Below are 20396 nucleotides of genomic sequence, written 5' to 3'. Positions count from 1 at the left end.
TTAATACATGAGGCCTTTTTCATTGTGTCTGTCTTTCTACTTGACTCTTGTTTTATCCTCTTTAAAATGCTCACTAGGAATCTGAATTTCAAAATTCTCTGCAAATAAATATAAGCAACCTTTTCACAGACTGAAGATTTTATCAGTTGCTGTGTTGCTACAGCTTATTCTTCTATACATTTGGGAAATTCACTCCCCTTAATTTAGTATCAGCCCTTCCACCATACCTAAGAATTAAATTTAATCTACCTCATGATCAAGGATATTTTTCTTCTTAATAGCAAATAGCATTCCTCATGGAGACTCTGCCCATGTTTTCATGTATGGTGCAGTGGGAAAGCATCACTGTGTCGAGTTTGTGTTGCTTCAGTGCAGGCTACAAAAAACCCCATAGAATTAATAAATTCACGGAGTTCTAGAGTGAGCTAAGAAATCTTGTGCTGGCGTAGTCTGACCTGTATGGTGATGGACACAGGCTTAAATTCATTAGATGTTGAGTTGTAAGGTGTGAAGAATAAAAAATGTTGTGAGCTGCAAATTACATTCTAAAGCAGGGGATTTGATAACTAGTTAACTTTTACTGGACTAAACAGTATTGAATTAATTTGTTTTTATTTATTTTAAAATAAATTGTATAGCCATGTAAATAAAGTAGTCTTTCTGAGGTGGTTGTCACAGCAAAACTGGTGACAGAAATAAAGTGGATCATTGAAATAATGCCCTGGCATGTAAACATCTGAAAATTGATCCCATGCATATTATTTTAAAATGCACATTTATTAATAATGAGTCTGTATTTATACTTTATGTTCTCTACTCAGTTTAGAAATCTTACAATTTTATAGATTATCTTTGGGATTTTCTCTTCAGAAAAGGTAAGTTTTATCATAATTCTAAGACAAGTGATAAGAATTTTAAAAAAATGTTAGGTTGTTGGCTTCAACTAAAACATAGGTCTTAGTTTTTTTTTAATCCATAACTGAAGTCTTTTTCCCTACACTGAAAGTGCCTCATACTTTATGCCTTGATGGTTGTATGTGGAAGAGGAAACTTAATCCTACACCTTGATACATAACTGTCCTTACATATAATTTCTCTTGCACACTAAACCTTTCCTGTGAAGACCATTTCCATTGCATTTGTATACAATTTTTATGAACAAGTGATTCATTCCCTTTTTTTCTTGAAAATTATATTAGTAAATAAAGTGTGCCCCAGGTAAAAGTACTAAATGTTCTGAAACACTGCTAAGTTTTTCACACATAGTACTATTATGTATTCCAATTTCTCGTAAGGGATGTTTGCATCTTTATTGTCCGTACCACACTGTGGCCTTATTTATATTTCACAGTAGTTAAGTTCACAGTTTATGTATCATTGAAACAAGGGAAAATACCAGGGGGATAGCAGCTGAATTTTAATAATGGATGAGGAATTGAATTGTAGTACAGTAGTTTTCCTAAAGCTCTTTTAGTTAAGGATGTCTGTCAACAGTGCCTTTGAATATTTTAAATGTACTGAAGTTTGACAAAGCTGATAAAATTAGTCATAATTTTTTAGTGTCCACTTTTACCTCTAGGTTTGTGGGATTTTTGGAATGAGGGAGGAGCTGGGCTGAATTAAAGTTAAGGTTCTAATTATTTTCCTTGTCTTACGCGTTAGGCCCAGGTTGTTCCCTGATGTTGACTAACACATCTCTTCTGTAGACAAAAACTGTTGTGCAGGTTCATACAAGTGGAGGCTTTGACACAGAATTCATGAAAGCCTGTCAGAGAGTGTGACTGTACATATGTGCTAAGAATATTATTTTAAGTGAGAATTTATTGAATTTTATCTCTGAGGATCATTACTGTTTTTGTTTTCAAGTCACAGGGAATTTTCACACAAACTAGTGTGAGTGTGTATTACACACCATAAAGAACCCTTCCAACCCAAACTGTTCTATGATACAATTTACACAGCATCCAGTCATGCAGCAGCATCACATGTGAAACTCAGTCTGGAGCATTAGGCACAGTGTCACAGTCAGCCAGTGATGTTGAGAGGTAGCCTTTTTTGTATTCCCCAGAGCTGGGATAAAATTACAGACCAGCATTACAAGCACTGTATTAATGCTTTTAATTAAAGACAGAGGTCTTTTTTCTTTTAAAAATATGTGCCCCTAAACCAGAGACACTTCATGGTTATTATGAGTGGAATTCATATTCCGTGTGCCTTAATATGACATTTCAGTTTGTACAAGCTATGGTGTCTTTGCTTTGTGAATTCTAAGCCTGGCCACCTGTATAAATCGTGTGCCCTGATGGTCTGTTGTCATTGGCAATTTTAATAGTCCTGTCAACTCTTCTGCATTTTTTAGACCCATGAGAATGGTGAATAGCACCAGAGTTAGGACAGACAGTGAGAGACACAGGTGTTCAAGTGTTGTACCCTTTCAGTTTTGAAGTGAGTCATATAAATACTCTTTCAGTAGGGTTATCCCACCCTATTCTTTATGTCCAGGGCAGTTCAATCTATACTGTGTTTGCTTAGCTTAACTAAGAAAGAGTCACTTAAAATAGTCTCAGCCTTGCTTCAAATCAAAACATATTACATCTTCTATTCAAAGGTACGTTTCTCTGTCACAGAAATAAATTACTTCGGTTTGGCATGAATTGTTTCTGACAAAGCCATTTTGGCTATTATTTAGCACCATATTAAAATTTCCTTGTGCATATCAAAAGGTAATTTAACTGTGCAGTCAAATGTAAATAAGTTATTACTTTGTTGGAGCCCCTGGTGGTCTAGTGGTAAAGGCGCCGCGCTATCACCGCGGAGACCCGGGTTCGATTCCCGGTCAGGGCCACTCCCGGGCAGGTGGAGCTCGTTAGCCCTTAAAGGCAACCCACCTACGTCCTGAGGACCTCGCTGCCACCGTCCAAGCTCGCTTGGCCCCAGCAGATGAACCTTAGGATTAAAGGGTGGGCTCAGTTCCGCGCACACTGTGTCTCACCTAAAAAATCCAATGCGCAGGCTGGAAGGTGGAAAGACCTTCCCCAGATCTTCGCTCGCGAAGACTGGCCATTATTATATATTACTTTGTTGCAATAAGAGTTACAATATTACTATGCTGTCTCATAGTCCAGTTTTGAAGAACAGAAACGTATGAGATGCTAATTACAGAATACCTCCAGTGTTAATGACTTTGTTATATGAGAGCTTTAAACTCCTTAGTGTATTGTTTGGGTTTCAACTAAAGTTTTTGGGAATTTGCTCAAGTAGGTTGGCAATTAAGGTGCTTTCTGGATGTAATTAGTGGAGCATACTGTAATTAATGAACTTGCGATCACAAAATGTAGATGTGTTCTTAGTACAACTTGGATAATGAAAACATTTACAACCTATATCATTCATGGAAAACAATAGTACTCCTTAATATAATTTGCAATGAATCAGTGAACTCTTTTTCTCCTTCTTCAGCCCCCGCTGCTGGCAGTTATTTTAAGATGAGAATTAACACTTACGTATATACAGCTCCTGTAAATTAGATGGATTAAAGAAAGCACATTTTTGACAATGCTGAAGCTGAAGTACCTTTTGTAAGGTGGGCTACACATCAGCTGTAAATGTGTAGCAGATTTCTTCTATAATAAAGTGTTTATGAAAAGCCTGGGTCACTTGCCAGCTAGAAAGCACATTATTCTGCTTGTTCTAGCCTTTTACTTCTCTGTGTAGCTGTACATATCCATTTAAGAAGTGGGAACAGACATTTTTGTGGGCTACTGTAGTTGTTTCTCTGACACCCAAGTGAGATGATAAAATGAAACTCGCATCATCTACTCTGAAACTTTTAAAAAAATTCACATAATTAAAGGCAGTTTCTGACCAACTCTTGGATGTGGAGGTGTGGGCATTCTGAAAGTGTTTCACATTATTTCTCATTCTCTCCCCTCCCCAGATGCTGGAGAAAACACATCTACTTTGAAAAAAAACAAAAACAAACAACAAAAACCCACAAAGGGATGTAGAAGATACTAATGTAATGATGTAAATTTGGAATATGGCCAAATTCAGAATACTCTAAACTGTGCTCATTCTGTCTCAGTAATAGGATTTAGAAGAATTTAGGAAAAGAGCACAGGAAAGTTTAGGAATATAAAGCCACTGTCACAAGAATAATATTTGAAGTATTGAGGTTATTTAGTTTATCAGGCAAATAAGTTGGACAAATAATATATGTGTAAGCATGTAAAAACAGTGACTGCTACAGAGAAGAGAAAGTGGAATCTGTTAGATCCCTACAACATGTTTCTGAAAAAAGGCACAACAGTAAAAAAATTGATTTGTTAAGTATTAACATCAGTACTTACGAAGATGCTAATACAGAACGCCTTTGAAATAGTGACATTTAAATGTATATTTCAAGAATTTTAATGTGTGTCATTTATGGACAGAATTTCCATTTAAAATCTGAAAAATCTCTGAAGAAGTCTCTGTATCTCAGAAAAGGTGTAGGTATCTGCCTCTCTTAAGAAAGGTGAAACTTGGTTCCATTTAGTTTTCAACATTCATTCACTCTCAAGTGAATTAGTCAAGTAAACAGAAAATCATTGGTGTATTGTAGAAGCTTGACAATACATTTGTGTCATGAGGAGCTTTGGTTAATCATTTTACGGTTATATTTAAAAATAAAGTACACAGTCATAATACTAATTTGCTCTGCTTTCTCAGTAAGCCTAGAGAACTCAAAAAAATGCAAAAAGAGAGTAGCCAAAATTGCATTACCATTGTTTTTGTAATAAAAAAGGAAAAATTGTTAACCACTAGTAACTTCTTTGCTTAGGAGAATATTAGACTGCAGGTGCCTGCATTTAGGAAAGAGGACAAGCTAGGATGTGTTTTACCTCTTGAAAACAGCAAAGTGCTGAAAGATCCAAGTGGTATTATTGTGGTAAGGTGTTCGTGTGGAAGTGTTCTTATATATTTTGCAATTTACTTTTTTTGAAGGATATCTTCAACAGCATTTCAGTGCTTATTACCTGTTTCACAGGCACTGATGACCTTTACAACTATGTGAAGGCATATTTATATATGACAGTTGGCTAAGCTGGAGAAAAAGAATGGATTTTTATCAGGAGGTTATAAAGTTCTGCTTTACTAACTTCTTACACAATTTACTAAGTAAGATAACAATATTTTAACATTAAAACATTTAAAATTAAAACTCATCATGCGTTAATATGTCCATAATGCCAAGACTTGACTGGAATACATATTGTCAAGAGGTCAGTGAAACATTACTTTTGGTTGTAGTTTAAGTGTGCAGTGATTACAGTTTAACTAAGTAATGCAGTAATTTTGTTATACTGTTCAATTAGGTTCCCTTTCCTATTTAACTGTCGTTATGGACCCATATATATGGAAAAGTTCTTGAGTTCTCAAATTCGTATCTTCTACTCAAATTTTTTAATGAAAAATAAGCATTAAAAGACACTTTAAGTTATATATATAAAATTCATCCTTGGTTTCTCACTGCTGCAAGTTAACCTCATTGCAGTCTAGAACTTCCTCATGAAGGGAAGAAGAGGAACAGGCACTGATCTCTTCTCTGTGGTCACCAGTGTCAGGACCTGAGGAAATGGCCTGGAGCTGTGTCAGGGGAGGTTTAGGTTGAATATTAGAAAGAGATTCTTCACCCAGAGGATAATTGGGCACTGGAACAGGCTCCCTGGGGAAGTGGTCACAGCACCAAGCCTGACAGACTTCAAGAAGTGTTTGGATGAGACTCTCAGGCACATGATGTGACTCTTGGGGGTGGTCCTGTGCAGGGCTCATGGCTGGACTCAGTGATCCTTGAGTGATCCTTGTGAGTCTCTTCCAACTCTGCATATTCTGTGATTCTGTGACGCAGGTGGTGTCACAGTGTTTATCCAAATGACATTGTCACAGGAAACAGCTTTAATGAATCCAAAGGTTCCCCTTTTAGGAATCCATTCAAACTTGATCCTGCCTGTTTGAGTTTATTTTGGTACAAGTCCCTGAAAAGGTCATGCCCTTCTATTACAAAATCTTTTGCCTTTCTTTTTTTTGCTTGAAAAAGCAAGCTAAACAATACCTGAGTGTAATTAAGTCTTCTGTCATGCAGATGACCCAAACAAGTCATCTTTTACCACTCAAAGAAAATTATGTAAAGTCCCTGATCTAGAGGTTTTGTAAAAGTGCTATCATATTAGGTGTCAGAAAAGTTCCACAAAGTTCAGAAGTGTTGAGGAATTATGAGAAAATTTGTGTAGGGCTAACCTAGGGCTAATTTAGCTTGACCCCAGCCGTTGGAGCTGTGAAGTCAGAAATTTCTGCAAGAGTCAAAAATCTGTATGCTAAACACACAGTGTGATGATTGGTTTTGTTGGGATAGGCTATCTGATGTTGAATGAAGTGTAGGGAAATAGGTATTCCTTTGTCTGTAGCAATATAAGGGAATGGACCTGACTCTGAACAAATGTAAAAATTTTTTTTCCCATGAGGTCCAGGTGGTTTTTGTACCTTCTTGAGCCCTTTTAGATGCAATATTAAGACTTAAAACTTATAGTAGAAACAAGGCTGAACATTGAAAATTATGTTTTTGAGTTTTCTTAATGAAAACATCCTGTGTTTTAGGATATAAATCCATGTTTAAATTACACCTCCTTGGAGAGTCAGCTTAATGCCTGCTGATGAAATTTAACATTCTATTGATACTGGAGCCAATCAAGATCCTTTAGTTACAAGAATTGTTCACTGATCATCATTCCTGCTGGGTGAAATGTGATACCTTATATAGTGCAGTTTACCACACTAGGTCAGGATTAAGGTTACTCCTTCATTTCTCATTGCCATTTTGGAGTGGTTGCACAGGACTGTGCAACACTTAGGCCTGGGGAAGAAGCTGATGTATTTTAGGGCTTATTTTTACATTATCAAATCCTCCTTTGATCCCTTAGAAGGTTAAAGAATATTTTATTACCCTTGAGATTTTGTATGCAGACAGACACAAGCATTTTCCCTGATGTAATGATTCAACAAGCAAAGTTCAAATGATCAATAAAAACCCATAATTTCTGCGATGCTGCCTTATGTTCTTTGTCAGCAAACCAGGAGAGTGAACAAGGATTCATCACCTCTCTAGAGAAACAGGACAAGTCAATAAGGCAAGTGTAGGATTTTTTTTTTGACTGACATCAGATCATAGGAATCCTTGCCATAGCTTGTCTTAAGTTTGCCAAAAAAAGAGAAGAAATTATAGTCTGTCATTCTAGAATAGTACATTTTTTTAAGACGTTGCAGATTGTGCACTTTGTCTCTTAAAAATAAAACCTTTTTAAAAAAACTTTATAGTTCTGTGACTCCCATTTTAAATCACAGGGGTGAACAGAAATGCCAGCACTTCAGTACATTTTACTAACAGATACCTCTCCAGGGAAGAGGCTCATGAACCAGGATTTAATTCAGAAAACAAAATAAGTCTGAATTACTATAATCAGTGAATAATTTTTGTTCAGATTGATGATAAGTGAGCTGATACTTTAATCTTTGTATCAATGTCTGTAAGGATTCTAAGGATCAGATGAGTAAAGAATGAGCAAAATATCTAAAGCCTTCTTAAGTGATGACTGTCCATTAGGAACAAATAAACATGATATTGTTTCAAACAACAGAGCCATTGCTTCAGTGGTTGTCCTGGGTACATGATGGATGTCACAATTTTTTTCTTCAGGCTTAGGCAATAGATAGAAGGCCTGTAGGAGAGATACCCATTTATAAATCAAAATCTGGATCTAGAATCTATCAAAAGGGTCAGAAAGCATGCCTTGGATGTCTGGGAAGCTGTGGGTGATTCCAGATGATAGCATGATTACAGTGTATTACTGACTTCTGTAGGCTAGAGGTTAGAGGGGTGTAGCATTTATGTAACAAAGAAGCTTTTATCTGCTTATTAATCTTACAACCTGAGAAGTTAAACTGTATGTGGTTGTTTATTTGACTCAAAGCTACCTCTGTGTTTCTGCATAGAATGAGATGTTACAAGAGAGCTTGCTGTGGAGTGGGAAACATGTTTCCACAGTTCATTTATTTTGCATGTCTTGTATAGCTTGTAGAGCAGTCTTCCCTGTCTTGACCCTCTCACAGCTTGCTATCTGAATGTTTTGACTGTATTTTGGTGTTAAATGATTATTGATAGATGGTTTTCAGTACACCTCTTCTGCTTTAAATATATTCAGATACTTGTCTCCATTGGTCTGATACTAGACCAACTGGTGCTGGAGTCAGAGCTCCTAATCAGATATTTATTATTATTATTATTATTATTATTATTATTATTATTGTAATTGTTAGAAGTTTATGAATATACCATGTATTTCCTCCCCCAAAGAAATAACTGTACAAAAGCAGTATTCAGTAGCAAACCTTTTAATGGACAGTGCTTAACCATGCTGTGTTAATGGGCTGTTTTAAGTTGATTCAGCCACTGACGATTTTTGTGTAAAGCTTCCCCTCTAGAATTCTGCCAAAAAATAACAGTGTGAGACAACTTGAAAATACTCTGACTGCTGTATGCTTATAATTTGGCTAGGTCCAACTTTGGAGTATTTTGGAGATATACTCTTAGGCCATCTTTGAGATTGTTTCTTCCTGGCCAAAAAAAAGCCAGTGTGCTTTGGAGAAGAGTATTGTTTATGATGTGCTGCAGGCAGAGGATACGGAGTTTTACTGCTCTACCACAGACCTGCACATGGTATGAGGATGTAGAAAGCAAACCAGAGCTGCTTTTTTTCTGAAAAGCTGAAAGAGAAGATTTGTGAAATACATAGTTTCACATATATACACACATGAAGGCTGAAAAGATCCACTGAAACCATAGTACTCTTTCTCACATTCTGGACGTTCCCACTGCTGTAGACTTTCATGGAAAACATGTTTTTCACCTGGCTTTCACAAATATTTCATAGTGCACTCTCTCTAGAATCTAATACCTTTTGAAGAGAGGTTGGTAAGTAAAGAAAGACTTTATAATTAAAAAGTAATCTTGTATTTTCACTTACCTTTAATTTTCCCTGGAATAATTAGGAGTTGTTTTGTACCTGTTAGTTGAGTATTAGAAAAAAATGAAGTAGAGGAGGGTGTAGTAGAGAGTGTAGAGAGTAGTAGAGGCAAGGAAGGTGTCAAAATGGCTGAAGGTATAGTAGAATATAATCTGTGGTTATAGTGAATATCTATGGTAGGCTTTTCAGCGGAAAAACGACCAATTTTTATTTCCAAAGATTAAAGCACATAGCTTTTATTTAATTTTGTGGTCTTTATATTATTTGTCTTAATCCAGCCTTGTAACAAGCATCAATGTGTCATCAGAATAAGTACATAAATTACAGTTATATTTTCTTTGTTTTACCCTTCTTCTATCAAGCCAAAGAGAGTTGGGCATTCTTTTTACCTTTTCTCAATACATGGCTCATCTTCTTCAGTTTGGCTTTTAGGATGCTGCTGTTTGCCTCCTCCTTCCCAGCTGTTCACTAGAAGATTCAGGACTGAAGCCAATTCATTTGCTTTCCTACTTTATTACCAAAAATGGCAAAATTTTGCCAATGTTGTCATTTTCCCATTTCAATAATAGATAATAAAGTTGCACATGGGAGTTTTTGCATATCTTCAATTTTTCAAGTGTGGGTGGAATACTATTTCAGGCTCTTACTCTGAAATGCTAAAACATGAAAGACTGTATTATGTTGGTGGGGTTTTTTTCCATGATAACCAATATTTTTAGCTTATTTCTGATTCATCTGAATCTGAGATAAACTATCAAAGGCACAGATTCAGATGGTCATGTATATGCCCTGGGTTTCCTTGCTCTAAACTCCTTGGGAAGATGAAGTGTTCCAGACACTTGCTGTGTAGAGAAGAGGGGACAAACCTCCCCCAGCTTCTGCAAGTGTATGTTTTTTCTTTTTGCATTTCGCCAGAGGAGAATTTTTCTTGACATCAGCTGTAATTGAGTTTGATAGGGACTAGTGTGGAGGACAAATTCTGTTGAGTGTAAGGACATTTAAATGCTCTGTTGTACAGGATATTTTGTTTTAACTGCATTTTTAAATGCTGTATAGCTTTATTAAAAAAATGTTTGGACAAAAATTTTTTAAAAGACAAGTGGAGAACAAAAACCTGTTCAGAGCCCTATACTATATCCAGGGCCAGATATAGACATTGTGAGAATTACTAACATTATTAACATGAAAGAGGTACCAGGGTAATTAAAAAGGACTTTCAGGCGCTGGGTTGATTAGTTAATGGGACAGGAGCACAGGCCGTGTTCGCCTCTATTCCTGCAGTAGCAGGGATGAATGAGGAGAGAAGTAGGAAAACCCATCTTTTCAACAGGTGGATAAAGGATTGGTGCTGCCAGCAGAATTTTGTTATTTTTCAACCATGGGGCCAACCAACCCGGCCTGCTTGAGTCAAACGGGCTTCATCTGTCCAGCAAGGGCAAAAGGACTATAGCCCATAAGTTGTTGGGGTTGATCAGGAGGGCTTTATTCTAGGCTTGAGGGGGAAGGGGTTGAAACCAGGCTCTCCAGAGAAGAGCCTAAGGGTGGAAAGCCTGAGTTAGAAGTGATATCAGCAGCCCAGCTGAAGTGCATGTACACCAATGCATGCAGTATGGGTAAAACAGGAGGAGCTGGAAGCCATCGTGCAGCAGGAAAGCTGTGATGTAGTTGCCATCATGGAAACGTGGTGGGATGACTTGCATGACTGGATGTGCTGCCATGGATGGCTGCAAGCTCTTCAGAAGGGACAGGCAAGGTAGGAGAGGTGGAGGGGTGGCTTTATATGTTAGAGAGCAACAATAAGGTTGAGTGCCTGTGGATCAGAATCAGGGGGACGCCAACAAGGCTGACATCCTGGTGGGAGCCAGGTTATAGACCACCCAATCAGGATGATGAGGATGATTATTTTACAAGCAGCTGGCAGATGTCTCAAAATCTCCAACTCTTGTTCTTGTGGGTGACTTTAACCTGCCAGATGTCTGTTGGAAACTCAACACAGGAGAGAAGAGGCAGTCTAGGAGATTCCTAGAGTGTATAGAGGATAATTTCCTGCTCCAGCTGGTAAATGAGACTACCAGGGGTAGGGCCCTGCTAGGCCTGCTGTTCACAAACAGAGAGGGGCTGGTGGGGGATGTGGTGGTCAGAGGCTGCCTCGGCCACGGTGACCATGAAATAATAGAGTTTGCAATACTCAGGGACGCAGAGAGCCATCAGTAAAACTTCTACCCTGGACTTCCCCAGGGAAGATTTTGGCCTACTCAGAAGACTGGTTTGGAGAGTACCTTGGGAAGCAGTCCTTGAAAACAAAGGGGTCCAGAGGGATGGACGTACTTCAAGAAGGAAGTCCTGAATGCGCAGGAGCAGGCTGCCCCAGTGTGCCGAAAGGCGAGCCAGCAGGGAAGATGGCCAGCCTGGCGGAACAGGGAGATTTTGAAGAAGATTAGGGGGAAAAAGACAGCTTCCTGGCTCTGGAAAAAAGGGCTGGCTACTCATAAAGAGTTTAGGAATATAGTTAGGTCATGTAGAAAGAAAATTAGAGACACAAAGGCACAATTTGAACTCAATCTAGCCACTTCTGTTAGGGATAACAAGAAATGCTCTACAAATACATCAATAGCAAAAGGAGGGGAAAGGAAAACCTCCATTCTTTGTTGGACACAGGGGAGGACATAGTCCCCAAAGATGAGGAAGAGGCTGACCTTTGCCTCAGTTTTCAACAATAAGACAGGTTGTCCTCAGGACAAGTGGCCTCTGGAGCTGGTAGACAGAGACAGGAAGCTGAATAACCCCCCTGTAATCCAGGAGGAAATAGTGACCTGCTGAGCCACCTGGATCCTCACAAGTCTATGGGACCAGATGGGATCCACCCAAGGGTGATGAGAGAGCTGGTGGAAGAGCTCTCCAAGCTGCTCTCCATCATTTACCAACAGTCCTGGCTCTCTGGGGAGGTCCTAGACAATTGGAAGTTGGCAAACATCACGCCGATTTACGAAAAGGGCTGCAAGGAGGACCTGGGAAACTACAGGCCTGTCAGCCTGACCTCAGTGCCTGGCAAGGTTATGGAGCAGATCATCCTGAGTGCAATCACACAACAGCTACAGGATGGACCAGGGATCAGACCCAGCCAGCACGGGTTTAGGAGGGGCAGGTCCTGTCTGACCAACCTGATCTCCTTTTATGATCAGGTGACCCGCCTGGTGGATGAGGGGAAGGCTGTGGATGTGTCTGTCTGGACTTCAGCAAAGCCTTTGACACTGTCTCCCATAATATACTCCTGGAAAAGCTGGCAGCCCATGGCTTGGACAGGGGCATTCTGTGCTGGGTTAAGAACTGGCTGGAGGGCCGGGCCCAGAGAGTGCTGGTGAACGGGGCTGCATCCAGCTGGCGGCCGGTCACCAGTGGTGTCCCCCAGGGATCAGTGCTGGGCCCAGTCCTTGTACTGTTCCTCCTTTAGTTTAAGGTTATTTCCATTCTTATTAATGAAAGCATATGTGACTATCAAACAGTTTTGTTTAAGAAAGACTCTGAATTGTGAGTTACTATGGATTTTAAAGTGAAAGGGGAGAATGACAGTAAATGAGTATAATTGTAAGTATGTGCATATAATCTCTTATGTAAGATTGTATAATCTTCAAGAACTAAAGGACGTTTTTGTAGAGGAGCTGCAATTTGATTAAGAGAATGAAAGAAAAAAGATTAGCTAACCTATCCATTAATGTATCTATTAGATTGTTGTTCTTATAAGATAGAAAATGTTTGTCCTTTGTTCCTTGCCATCAGTAATGGATGCTTGCTGTAGCATAGGCTTACCCACTCTTCACTGGGGATGTACTCCTGAAAAGTGGCATGCTGGTGTTTCAGCAGATAGCAAAGCAATTTTCCCTGTTATAGGCAATGTGACAGAGTCCAGGTAGATGCATGTGAGGACTTCAGATACACAGGGACAATACCTGTGTTGTGGAGGACAGACATGCAATGGCAGGATTTTGAGGATTGTCAGCTGGAGGAGGTGCAGGTTTAGCAGCAGCTGACTTTTCTGACCAGATTATTACTCCAAAAGAAAGAACTCAGCTGCTTCCTATAGGAGGTTAATTGCCCAATTTTCATTTATTACTGCAGGCATTCTTGCATTCTTGTACATTTTCACTGCAAATTATCTTCCTCAGAATAATCAAGATAATTAAAGCAGTCAGTGATGAAAATCTGAAAACTGGGGGTTATTACAATGATTTGCAGCAATATGGGATATTAGGTAATTGGTGACAAAAGTCCAAAACTAAACATATTGATTAAACAACTAGTGAAGTGTTCCTGTATCACTTAACAGTCATGTTACTTGGGAGTGTCAGCAATTAAATGTTAGGCTAATAATGAGTTAGTACAGCACCTGTAATTTTGGAACACATCTTGAAGGGTAAAAAAATCTTTTAAATACTTCTCTTAGCATTTACAGTCATGTTACTGTGTTAGTATTTTATATTTCTGAAATAACAAATCTTTTGGCCTTTTAAGTGTATTGACTGAATTTTACTTTTCCTTCTAGCATCTCTGTTAAAATACATTAAATATTATTTAAAAATGGGAATATGTCACAGGAATATGCAATACAAGAAGACAGCTAGTGTACCACCTGGCAGTTCAATGATTTATCTGTTGTTCCTAGAACTTCTGAGCTACCATGTTTAATCCTTAAAAGTAAAATTTTAGAGACTATCTAGTTTGAATTCCAAAAAATGAATTGGATGCTAGAAGAGAATATGTAACTTATTCTCTTCTGGAAAAGGGAAATTCTTTCCTGATCATTTTCCTGGAGTGTTCAGTAGAGAATGTTCTTCCACAGAATATTCCACCTCAGTGTAATTCTTTGAGTTGCAGATTTTAAGCAGCTGATATCTGTGCTTAGGATGATGTGCTCTACTGGCAATTAACCTTTTGTCTGTCAGCCACATGTAGCCCCTCAGGAGTGCGGACCCAATCTGGTATCTGCTTCTGAGAATGCACTGCATGCCAGGCCATGTGGTGATGGCAGCTGCTTCCTGTGGCTCACGTCTTTCGTGGTGCTGCCCCAGTATATTCCTATGCAGAGGCCTTTTCTTTCCGTTGTGTGTGAACACAAAGCCACACTCACATATTCTTTGGTGTCCTAGAAGTGCCTGATAAGGTGCATGTGCTGAGTCTACCTTGTGATCAACACAGGTTTCTCAAGAGTGAGTCCTGTTGGACCAACTTGCTTTCCTTCTGTTTATGGGTGATTGGTTTACTGTATGGAGGTGTGAAAGGTGGGGTCTGATATTTTGCCTGTAATACTTTTACCTGTGGCATTTTCAAATTCAAACTTAGGAAGGATAAAAATCTGGATGAAACTGCTACAAGATCAATGCAGAACAGGTTGGAAAACCGTACACAGTGTTGATTCTGTTCCAAAATGGAAGAATGTATCAAATAAGCTTCTGCAGGGATTTGCCCCAGGGCTGGCACTATTCAGTGCTTGCCTTGATGGTCTGGATGATGGAATACAGAATATACTTACTAAATTTGCAGGCTGCACCTGTCTAAGAAGGATTAAGAAGTCTTGTAAGGACAGAGTTGGAATGATCTTGAGAAATTGATTTGAAAATGTAGGATGCTATTGAAAAGGAGTAAGTCTAAGTTACCATATGAAGAAAAGAAAAAGGAAAGAAAAGAATGGCTGTTTAGCAGAAGCAGCTGTGTGAATAGTAGACCTTCAGAAGAGGATTTTGAGGTCATAGTGGATTACAAGCTGAATGTCAGCCATGTCATGCAGATACAAAGGAGAAAAATATTATGCTGGGAGGTGCAAACAGAAGTATACATAGAGTAATCCCCATGCTCTACTCATGTATGTGCTGACCCTTGTGCTCTGCTTGATGCTGTAAGTTCTGGTAGTTAATTCAACTGTGTTAAGAGGGATGTGGATTATCCTGAGAGATAGTCAAGCAGGGAGCAATGAAAACAAGACTTGTGAATAACAATTTGGGTAAATTTCTGCTAGATGATTTATATTTTTATCTGTAGATACCATTGTTTTAGAGGAGAGTAAGCTTGAGCTACTTCCAAAGATCTTTCCAATCTGTGTGGTAAATTTAGTAGCTTACTGGTGACGTAGTGCCCTGGAACTGACACCAGCACCCTGATTGCAGTGGGTGCACACATAAAAGATAACTCAGCTGAATGTACCTCAGGACCAGCAAGTGTCACATCTCTGACACAGACACCACCACTAGTGTGTGTGCTGTGGTCTTCTCATAGAGTAGGGAATGTAGCCTATGGTCTTTCTCTATACCTGCACAAAGGCAAGGGGCCTCTCCAGCCAGAAAGGCTGGGCATCTCTGTGTTTGCTTTCTGATTTACAGTTGATAAGACACTCACATTTTTAATGGATTTGAAATTTCACTACTGGAAAAGATTTGCTGCTATAAACAAAGCAAATCACCTTGTTGACACTTCAGTACTATATTTCACACACTGATAAGTTATTTCACACACTGATAAGTTTGTAAATCTGTTGACACACTACTTGATGGGGTTGAAGGGCATTCAATAGCAGCAGTTTGCTCTCTCATGTATATAGACCAGCAGCATGCTTTGAAAGTGAAGGGAAAAAAAAAAAAAAGAGGTTATCATTGGCGTTTGTCAGAATGCCTGGAAATCTGAATGATTTTAGAGAAAAGGTACCTGTAGCCCTCTCATCTGCAAAGTGGCTGGATGTGATAAGCAAACCACAAAAGAAAACAATAATGTTTGTGTTAAAGAGAAGATGAAGAAACTTTTAAAATTAACTAATAACTAATAAAATAACTAATAAAATTGGCTGAAGAAAAAAATATGTCAGGTTTGGAATTAGGAAAACAAAAATGTTAAAATAATTGCTGGTTAGACTGGCAAAATGGGTGTTATGTTTGTTAGTAGAGCAGGGAGGTATTTTGGGTCTTGGAAAAAAGTGGTGTCTGAGAAAAGGATGCTCCAGTGATGAGTGCTGTAGAGATCCAAGCTTGAATACTGCATTGTCCCAAGTAAAAGTGTAGGCATTTAGAAATGTATGTAAATCTATGTGCTTAAACTATCAGTTAGTATTTACAAGGCGCCGCGCTATCACCGCCGAGACCCGGGTTCGATTCCCGGTCAGGGACACTCCCTGGGCAGATGGAGCTCGTTAGCCCTTAAAAAGGCAATCCATCTACGTCCTAAGGGCCTCGCTGCCACCGTCCAAGCTCGCTTGGCCCCGGCAGATGAACCTTAGGATTAAAGGGTGGGCTCAGTTCCGCGCACACTGTGTCTCACCTAAAAAATCCAATGCGCAGGCTGGAAGGTGTAAAGACCTTCCCCGGCTCTTCGCTCGCGAAGACTGGCCATTATTATAGTATTTACAAAACCTTTTAAATTAGAACATGAGCTTGAAATGCAGTGCATATGTTTGTAGTTTGCTGGGACTCTGTGCATGTCTAAGAAATGTTTTGCACACCATGTCAGGAATAATCAAAGAAACTCTGTTGGTCTTTTGAGGGGTAGTTTTTTTAAGATGCTGCAAATAATCTGAAAGGATCCAGTCAGGAATTTCTCTCAAAATATTTGTGCTGTGCTCTCCACACCCACTCACTTGCTTAATATAAGATTGCGTTGAAAAGGTTGTGTGCAGATGTAGAGATAATAGAGTCGTGTAAAGAAAGGGTAGACTAGAGCTCACATCTTAGGAACTTAAATGCATGTTATGGATAGATAATTCTGTGTAGGTAGTTAACACATGTAACCTAATAGGTTCCACTTTCTATATTGGAGATTGTTTCTTGAAAATGAGTTATACTGAGGTCACTGAAGGTGGACATGGTAATTCTGTAGGTTGAGTGAAGCTGCAGAACTTTAGCAGTAAGGCACAATGTAAATTTATACATAAAAATCTCAGTGCACTGCAGGACTTAACACTTACATTAACACAGCATCAGACTATATTAATAAACTGAAGGGACAGTAGGCAGTTTCCTTCAGTTGTCAGTTCCTCACATCTCTCCCTTCCATCACTTTTTTCCTCCACTGATGATAGTGTAATTATTTTTAAACTGTAATATTATGGTTTTGATAAAATTGTTTAGTGTGGGACATTATTAAAAATGCGTATGACATACTAGTGATCCACTTGAACACAGATAAAGCACATTATTTCATATTGAAGATTTCTATCTGTGAATTCCTCTGGACTTCTATTAAAAAAAAAAATTAGTCAACTTCAATCATCAGACATTTTGGCGATAGTCCATGATCTCTATTCGGGATGTCTGCTGACCAGAAAACGAAGACAACTTTTTTATATTTAGCTTGGTAATTAGAGGTACTAAATTATGAATGTATAACGTAAAAGCTAAAATATTAATTAATTTTCTCTAAGAGTATCTGACATCACATAAAACTTATCTAATGTCTAAAATAGACCTTGTGCACAGTTCTATGTATCTTTTAATATCTTTACTTTTTGTCAGTCCATGTGGCTTTATTTACTGGTACATAACTAGGAAAATACAATTTTTATCTGACATGCTCAGCTGTCATGTTTTGTTTTGTCCTTGTGTAAGCTATTACAAATGTGAGCCTGTTTTTTAATCGATCAGTTAATTCAAAGATAGTACTAAATTGCAATATTTAAGTCAATAAACATCTCGTTTGATCACGTATGTTGGCTGGGTTTTACGCAGAAGAAAACCAGCTTCCAAGACTGAAAAACCTTTATTCATGTTCCAGAAATTCCCTGTGCCAAGTTTCATATTTATTGCACATTGTTTCCAAGTGTACATAGCAAATATGGAGCTGCTGTTCTCTGGTATTCTGGATTTTCTGTTTTGAGCTGAGGGACTGGCATTTGCAGTAAAAGTTTACCTGAATTTGATCTGTCCCTCTACATTAGATAACTCTATAATCCACATTACCAGAATTCCTTACTGTTCCTGTTGCTGTTGTCCCTATAGCACCTTTGTGACAGAAGTGAAGTACCAACATCTGAGTTTTACAGGTGAAGAACAGAAGCCCAGAGAGAGAGAAAGAAATCATGTACCAGACTTAGAAAGCTGCCAGGGCTTACCACGAGCAGTAAGGATTGTGGCAGTGAGGACTGTGGTGTGAGGCTACAAGAGTGGGGTTTGCAGTACCATTTCAGTCTTCTCTGTGAGTTAAGGGAGCTGAGTTAAGCACTTGATGAATTGAGCACCAGAGAATGAGATTTGCAGCAGAGAATGTCAGTATATCAGAGCTGAACCTCAGCACACGTTTGCAGCTCTTCTGGGGGTGGTTTTGCTGGGATTCACCAGCTGCTGCCTTTCCTGAGCATAGGTAGCTGGGGCTTTCTTCTGGGCCTGGGTGACTGCTTGTTTGACTGCATAGGTGAGGAAAACAATGAAAGTGCTGGTGAAGAAGTGTTAAAGCACTTCTTCAGCAAGTGGGAACGAAGGCCAGGGTCACCCTAAGCCTGCCTTGTGTCTCATTTGCAGGGAGTGACCTGCCCTTGAGCATCAGGCTGAGCTGGGGTGCTCGCACATTGCTGTGGCTGCCAAAGGGCTGGGGACCAGGGCACCTCACTAGGTGCTCTTTAAATGCTTATCACTTACTTGTGCAGACAAGACAATTCATTTGTGCATAGAGGTTGGATCTATTTAATAAAGATGGTGCACACCCAAGGGATGTGATATTCATGTGGCAAAGGGAAGAATAACTGTAGTCCAATCTGGGCACTGTATTTGGGAAGGTCTGTGTTTGGCTCATTTTGTGAGTTTAGGCCTCAGTGACTGACTGAAAATGATATCTTATATGGCTGAGTCTAAACGCTCATAAATGGATTTCTTTTTCCTCCCTATAACTTAAAACCAGACTTAAACCATTGAAAAATCTGCTGTTTCACAGACTGTACATTAATTGTACTGCTATTACATCTTACCCAGGAATTCACATGGTTGAAACTGATGTTAAAAGTAAGCTTGTCCATACTGTGGTGATTTAAACCTGCAAAGAGGGAAGGGATAGCAAACAGCATCTTTGAGTATCACTTCCTTTCTGCTACTGCTCTGGCTGTGATGCAGAAGCAATTTAGTTAGGCATTCCCCTCATCCCTGCTTTCTTTTTATTTTTAATTTCCCCTTTTTTGCTACTCAAAGTTATTTTTTAAAATAGAAATAGAGAAGGCAGAAGCATTGATTGCTGCAAGAAAGTACTATGGAAACCTGTCACGACAACAGTTTCGAATGAGTCTTCAGCTGTTCAAAAAGTCCAAATTTGTCAGATTCTAGTGTCTCCTCTACAGGCAGAGTTGAAGATGAAGGAAGTGCATAGAGCAGTGTTGAGGAGAAAATACATGTTCTTGCCTTTCACTGGGGGGAAGTGCATTTCTGGGCTCAGCTTTGCTGTTGTATATCCTGCAATAGACTTCTTACCTGGAACCTAAAACTGCTCTGTTATGTAATGTGTTATAATGCTCTGGTAGCAATTTTGTGCTTTATGGTTGGTGAGACACGTTTGCTACAAAATCTAGCTTGTAAGTTTTCCAGACTGTTTTGTTGATTGGTTTTGGGTTTTTTAAAGTAAACATAGGCAGAGGAATTATTCAGAAAGTTCAAAAGAAGGTGGTGCATACAGCAGTAAATAAATAAATATAGAATACATTTCAATCCTTGATGATTGTCCATATTTTCCAGATGAAAAATGCGAAGCATGGTGTGAACGTATTAGATCCCAAATCAGTTGATATTTGTTCTCTGTGCCCTTGCTAAAGAAAACACCATCAAATACACTTCATTGTTGTTAGTATAGCATGCAGAAGGTAAAAAATGACACAAATATGGTACTGCTAGTGATGTTAGGATTGATAGATTCGCTTTGGTCTGTTTCAGCACTATGCTGATGCATAATAGTGTAGATATATCTATATATATTATGAATATTGTTTCTGAATTAAAATAAATGTTTGGAATGCCAATGATTAATTACTTAAATATGACACTTCCTGGGTATATTCCAAAAATGTAAATTCAAATACCCAAATGTTTCATCTTCCTGTGGTCACTGAAGTTCCTGGGCATATTTTGTAGTGTTTTGTTATCATGTTTGTTACTGCTAGAAATATTAGAAAGCAATATTTAATAAATAGAGAATACATAAGGAAGATTTATCTTTTTTAAAATTTTTAAAAATACTACTATTCTTAAGGGATTATTAAGATTAAAAAAAAAAGAAAAAAAGGCTTGTTGGTGGAGAAGTCATTCTGAACTAGTACATTAATCTTTTATACTGTGTAAATTTAGGAAAATAGAGGCTTTCTTTCAAAATTAACAGGGGTTTTATTTT

At 38.6% G+C, this 20396-nt stretch overlaps 1 protein-coding gene across 1 annotated transcript in view; it reads left to right on the top strand.

The window, feature by feature from the left end:
* The window catches only part of COG5 (component of oligomeric golgi complex 5), a 182987-nt gene that overhangs the window by 86664 nt on the left and 75927 nt on the right, over positions 1 to 20396 (top strand). The gene's annotated exons all lie outside the window — the stretch shown is intronic.

This window comes from Myiozetetes cayanensis, unplaced genomic scaffold (genome assembly GCF_022539395.1).
Source record: "Myiozetetes cayanensis isolate MyiCay16 unplaced genomic scaffold, myiCay2020 scf3, whole genome shotgun sequence".
NCBI classification, from domain to species: Eukaryota; Metazoa; Chordata; class Aves; order Passeriformes; family Tyrannidae; genus Myiozetetes; species Myiozetetes cayanensis.
This window is presented reverse-complemented; position numbering and strand designations above follow the sequence as displayed.